This window comes from Urocitellus parryii, chromosome 12, assembly GCF_045843805.1.
Source record: "Urocitellus parryii isolate mUroPar1 chromosome 12, mUroPar1.hap1, whole genome shotgun sequence".
NCBI classification, from domain to species: domain Eukaryota; kingdom Metazoa; phylum Chordata; class Mammalia; order Rodentia; family Sciuridae; genus Urocitellus; species Urocitellus parryii.
The window spans coordinates 9,703,057-9,709,413 of NC_135542.1; positions in this window are offsets into that span (position 1 = coordinate 9,703,057).

Sequence of the window (6,357 nt, forward strand, 5' to 3'; positions counted from 1 at the left end):
GGTTGCAGGCCCTTGTGAGCAGTCCTCCAGGCTTCCCCGGGACCCTGGAAACCACAGCCCTGACTGGTGTGGGAAATGTGCCCACAGACACCTCCCAGTTCCCAGGCCAGACACCTCTCCACAGCGGAGCTTGGCACTGGAGGCCAGGACGAGGAGCACCCACACAAACAGGCTGAACCCCAGAGCGGGAGACACCCAGCTTGCTGGGCTGGGGGCATCGTGACAAAGTCAGTTCCCCAACTTTGGAGCTTCCCCTTTTAACTCCCAGCCACCATGAGAATCCATCTTCATCTCTCTACTCCACTCCACCTTTTCGCACTTGAATAGGTCTCCTGATGGATCTCCCTGCCCTTACTCTTGTGCCTTCCACACAGTTGCCACTTGGGGGCATTGTATTTTCTAAAAATGGCTAGTTCCACTCACCCACCAAGAGATGGAGTCCCCTGGCCTTTGGGACTTTTTTTACTGGTAGAGAGAGAGACAGACATGATGCCACCTGACTTTGGAAGTGAGGTCAAAAGTAGTGTAGTTTTCACCTGTCTTGGGATGAGTCCCTGGGGACCACAACCACCATCCTATGAGGGAGTTGAGGCCCATGTAGAAAGGAGTTGAGTTTCCTGGCTCTTGGCACTGGCCAGACCCCCAGCCAACCACCACCACCATGATCTTGGAGGCAGATTCTCCCATCTGCACTTGAACCAAGAGCAGACATAAAGCAAAGACAAGCCTTCCCTGAAGACCTCTGCTCAGACTTTGGGTTTGTTACCAAGATCAGCGACTGTCTTGGATGTGTTTGTGCAGCAGTGGGTGACACACCAAGCCCCAAGCTGGGCCCGCCGCTGTCTGTAGAGTGGAATTCAATATGGCAGCCCACCTCTTCCACCTGCTTCTCACTGCAGTGGGCTGGAGAGGGGCAGAAGGAGCATCACAGGCACGAGCTGTCTCTCCTGACGGGTGCTGCTGGGAGTCGGAAGTGGACAGTGTACGATCGCTGTCTCTTCTTCCTGAAGAGCCCTAGGCATGTGCTTGGAGTCCCCTGGTCACAGGAGGTGTGTCCGTCTTGCAGCTGGCTTTGCCTGAGTCGGCCCACAGTCTCTGAGCTTCCTTACCACCCAGGTCCTCCTCTTGGGTGGAGTTCCTCTAAGATGAACCCCGGTTAGTGCCTTTATGCTGGGTTCTCCAGAACACATTGCACGTGCGTGGCCCTCGGTGGCCCTCCACAGCCCTCCGTCGGGGAGCACATTGCTCCCAACACAGCTGTTCGCTCCACTCTATTTCCACTAGAGCTGCTCTAGGCTTAGCAGATGGGGATCAAAAACCCTCTTCTAGAGAGCTTACAGAATGGGAGAAAAATCTTTGCCACCTGCCCCTCAAATACAGCATTAATCTCCAAGATATATAAAGAACTTAAAAAACTCAACACACACACACACACACACACACACACACACACACGCAACCAAATAACCGAATCAATAAATGGGCAAAAGAACTGAACAGATACTTCTCAAAAGAAGAAATATGATCCACAAATATGTGAAAAATGTTCGACATCTCAAGCAATTAGAGAAACGCAAATTAAAACGACACTGAAGCAGACATTATTATTATATGTATATATGTGACTGCATGACCAATATGATTCTGCAACATGTAGACTCAGAAAAATGGGAAATCATATCCCATCTATGTATGATACATCAAAGTGCATAAATGCATTCCAATGTCTTGTCTAAGTAATTAAAACAAATAAAAGAAAAAAATACACTGAGATTTCATCTTACTCCAGTCAGAATGGCAATTATTAAGAATATAAGTAATAACAAATGTTAGCAAGGATATGGGGAAAAAATGTTCATTCATTCATTGCTGGTGGGACTGCAAATTGCTATAACTACCCTGGAAAGCAGTATGAAGATTCCTTAGAAAACTTGGAATGGAACCACCATTAGACCCAGTTATTCCACTCCTTGGTATACTCCCATAGGATTTAAAATCAACCTACTACAGTGACACAGACACATCAATGTTTGTAGCAGTTCAATTCACAATAGCTAAGCTATGAGACCAACCTAGGTGCCCTTCAACAAATGAATGGATAAAGAAAATGTGGTCTATATGCACAATGGAATATTATTCAGCCATAAAGAAGAACAAAATTATGACATTTTCTAGTAAATGGATGGAACTGGAGACTACCATGCTAAATGAAATAAGCCAGGCCCTCAAAACCCTAAGGTCAAATGTTCTGTCTGATATGCAGATGCTAATACACAATTAAGGGGTGAGGGAGGGAAGAAAATAAATACTTTGGATCAGACAAAGGGTAATGAAGGGCAGGGAGGGGCGATGGGACTAGGAAAGACAGTAAAATGAATCATAACTTTCCTAGTTCATATATGAATGCAAAATCAGTGGAATTTCACATCATGTATAACCATCATAATGGGATCCTAATTAGAATAAATGATGCTCCGCGTATGTATAATACGTCAAAATACATTTGACTGTCATGTGTAGCTAAAACAACAAATAAAAGTAAAACCTTCTTCTCCTCCAGCTCCGCAGGAGGTGATGATGTTCAGACTTGCACGTGTTCCCCATGGAGTGCAGATCGCCCTGCTGGCTCTGATATTCCTCACCCCAGTCAGCTCTGAGGCCTTCATGGGTGACCCTGGCAGGACTGGCCCCCAGTCCCTGTGCACTTGGCTTTAGGACATGGGCCTCTCCTCCTGTCTCTGGATACCCCACCTACCATGTTGCTCTGTCTTTGAGACTCTTGCCAGAGCCCCAAGCTACAAGGAAACCAGGTTTTCATTTTCATACACCTCGAGTGTTCTGCAGGGTTTGGGCTCTGAAAGGAATCCATCGGCAGTGGAGGCCCCATATGGAAGCCACCATTTAGGTTCAGACTTACCTGTGCAGGGAAGACTGGAGGTGAGGAAGAGATGGGTTCGCATGAGAGTTCCTGGCCCTCATGGATGAATGGAGTAGAAGGAGAGCAGAGGAGACCAGGAGAACATCCCATCTGTCCGGGAGTGGTCCCCACTGTCACGCCGTGGATTTCCATCTCCGTCCCTTGGGGTGCACATGTGCTGTAGAGAACCGCATTCCCAGAGAGACGGTGGGTCTGGGCGACAAAGGCCTCCCTGGAAGATCAGGAAGGAGCCACACATGAGCCAAGACGTCTGCTCAGGGGCAGGTGAGACTCACTCAGTGTCTTTGGGATAATTGGCTGAGACTAAGTGGTGAGTGGGGTAAAGCTAGGGAGATCAGAGCTGTTTTTGCTGGTGTCCCGATGTGGAGCCCACAGGCTGAAGACTGCACCCAGCGGCTCCCCTTTCAGAATCTTAGCACAGTACTGCATCAGGAAACATTGCCACTGGGCCAACAGTGGAGTGGAGGGAGGAGATCCAAGGAGAGGCTGGAGGGGATGGGAAAGGGAGGGCTGGTGGGATGAATCTGACCAAACTTTCCCGTGTAGGTGTGTGAACGCACCTCCGTGAACTTCACGTTCGTGTAAATCCATATGCATCCACTTCAAAATAAAAGCTATAAATCAATAGAAGGAAGATCAGTAGAGAAAAGGAAATGGGGTACGCAGGAGGAGAGGGAGAGGGGGAGTCCTGGAGACTGACCTGGAGCACATTTTATGCCATGCTTGTATAATTATGTCAAAAGGAACCCCAATAGTATATATAACTGAAATGAACTAATAAAAAGGATTATTAAAAAAAAAAAAAAACCTTCCACTGTCTGTCTTCGAACACAAAGTGCTAAGAACTAGAAAACATCTCTTGCAAGATGCACCCTTAAAGAGTCACTGTTTGGTACCTTGTACAAAAGAAGAGTTTGCTCTGCTGTTCTTAGCACCCCATGGCTTCCTGGGCATGAACTTCCTGCTTCTCAGAAATCAGCTAGTGACTTCTTACATGCTGACTCAAACCTGCCACAGTATAGAACACTTGCAGTGGGTTAATACGAGTGATAACGGATGAGAAATTTCAACAGCTGGAAAAATGGATGTAAACTTTTCTCAAGGGGAGACTGAGCGGTTGACCCTGTAAGACCCCATAAGGCTGCCCTAACCTGAATTTCTGTTTCTAAACAGTCACAAATAAGTCTCCACACCTGATGACAGAAAAGTGAATGCATTCAAATGATTCATTTGGTTAAAATCATTGCAGTATCTTGACACCTTTCTAACTTCTCTTGGACTTCAGACTCTCAGGGGCTTTTTTTTGAACCTCCACTGAAAATGATCAGTAATTTCCCACCAATTTGATGAACTTTCCTTTTGTCACTTTCTGACACCCACAGGACATTGGTCCAGGCCAGTGGCAGAAAGTGTCTCCTCTTGTGCAGTGCTATTCTTCCTCAGTCACAGTGACAGTGACCGTGACCTCCAGGACCCCTTCTTGCACAGCAGATCTGCACAAAGACTTCTCTCATAGCTATTTCTCTCTGTCCCTAGAGGTCCCTGAGTTGAGTCCCTGGGTTGGAATCCCAGCCATAGATAAGCACACTGACACAACAGGGCCATTGTGTGAGCTGTAAGTCAGCCGGAGGGCTGCTGGGGCCCAGGGCTGACTCACCAGGCCCACCTGCCCGGGTCCACCCCGTGGGGCTCCCAAGTGGGTGGAGCTTCCTGGATGTCCCGGGCCTCATTCCTCATGTCCTCTGGGCTCGCCCTACCACTGGGGGATCTCTTCTGCTTCCTTATGCTGTCCTGGGCTCATTTCTCCATGAGTTGCTTCCTCTTTACCTGTGCAAAGGCCCCAGGCTAGACCCTAGACACCATGGCCACCAAAGTCACTCCAGTTCTTAGGTCAGAGCAGGATCCCACACCCCATCAGGAGTTCGAGGTGGGTGATTAGCCCTCTCCTGGCTCATCTGTGGGTCCGAGAGGAGCTTCCTTAGTCCCTTCATGGACCCTTCAGGCTGCAGCATGTCTAGCCAGATTAAAAGGCCATCCACCTGTCAGAGGTAGGCTTAGCAAGGTGGGTGCAGCAAGGTGAGGGGTCATAGTGGAGCCTGAGAATGACCGTCACAGCACCAGCTCCTGTGGAGGGAAGGCAGAGGTGAGCCTGGGGAACCAGAGCTTTCGAAGAGAACCAGGGGCAAATGCCAGCCACAGATGATGTCCAAGATGGACAGGAGGTGGAGGAGGCAAGAGCTGAGCTGGGATCCAGAAGGGAGTGAAGCACCGAGCCTGGCCACCCAGGAGCAAGTTCCAGGAACGGCATCCGGGAAGACGGGAGCTGGGCTGCAGAGGACGCTGCTCGGAGAGTCAGGGCAACTCTGGAATGAGCTGTAGACTTCCAGTCCCCGGCTGCCGGAGCTGTCCCACACTGTCACCATGGGTCACATATGGCGACTGAACACTTGAAAGTGGCATAACCAAATGAGGATATGCTTAAGCATAAAACACATATCAAATTATGAGGATTTGATGACACAAGTAAAAAAGAATGTAAATGATCTCATGAATAAGCTTGCACAGTGATTTCATTTTGAAATGATCATATATTGGGGAGGTTGGATTAAATATAATGCTATCAAAAATAATTTAAACCTCTCATTGTACTTTTTAAAACGCGTCTACTAGAAAACCTAAAAATATGTAATTGAATCACATCGTAATTCTATGGGACTGTGCTGCCCTGGGGCTCTGCTTGCCTGAATTCCCTGGAGTTCCCTGCTGGGTCACCATCTCTATGCAACATTGTACTCAGAATATAGTCTATCTATAACCGAATAGGAAGCTGCCAGACAGGAAGAGAGAACAAGAAGGAAATTAAAATGATGGCGTCCTTGTTCAGATTCATCAGATGGCACAATAGTTTTGAGGAAATATAAAATGGAGAGAAGAGACAATAATGAGAGAGGTTTCTACCAGAACTAAAAAGCAAATCTCTAGGAATTCTCATCTTCAAAAGGGGAGAAAATGGTGGGAAGAAAATTATCAAAAGCTTGGGCCCCCTGGGACCAAAGAGATGTGGCTCATTGGTAAAAACACTTGCCTGGCATGTGTGAGGCCCTGGGTTGAAGCGCAGTATTGGGGAAAAAAATTAAAAAAAAAGATCCTGGCTCTTGCAGGGTCCCATCTGTGAGAGTAGGAATCCAATAGATCCTGTCTAAAACTTAAGAACTGACAATGGTCAGTGTCATTGCCTTGTTTACGAATTTGGTCTAGAAGTCACGGTGGAAGTGTTAAAAATGGGGGTCTCGGAAGGAAGGGGCTCTGCAGATCTGTGAGGAAGATCTGATTCATCAGTCCACAGTGTGAATCCTAGCTCTATTTCATATCATAGGAAACATAATCTTGAATTACAGACACAAATTTGAAAAGCAAAG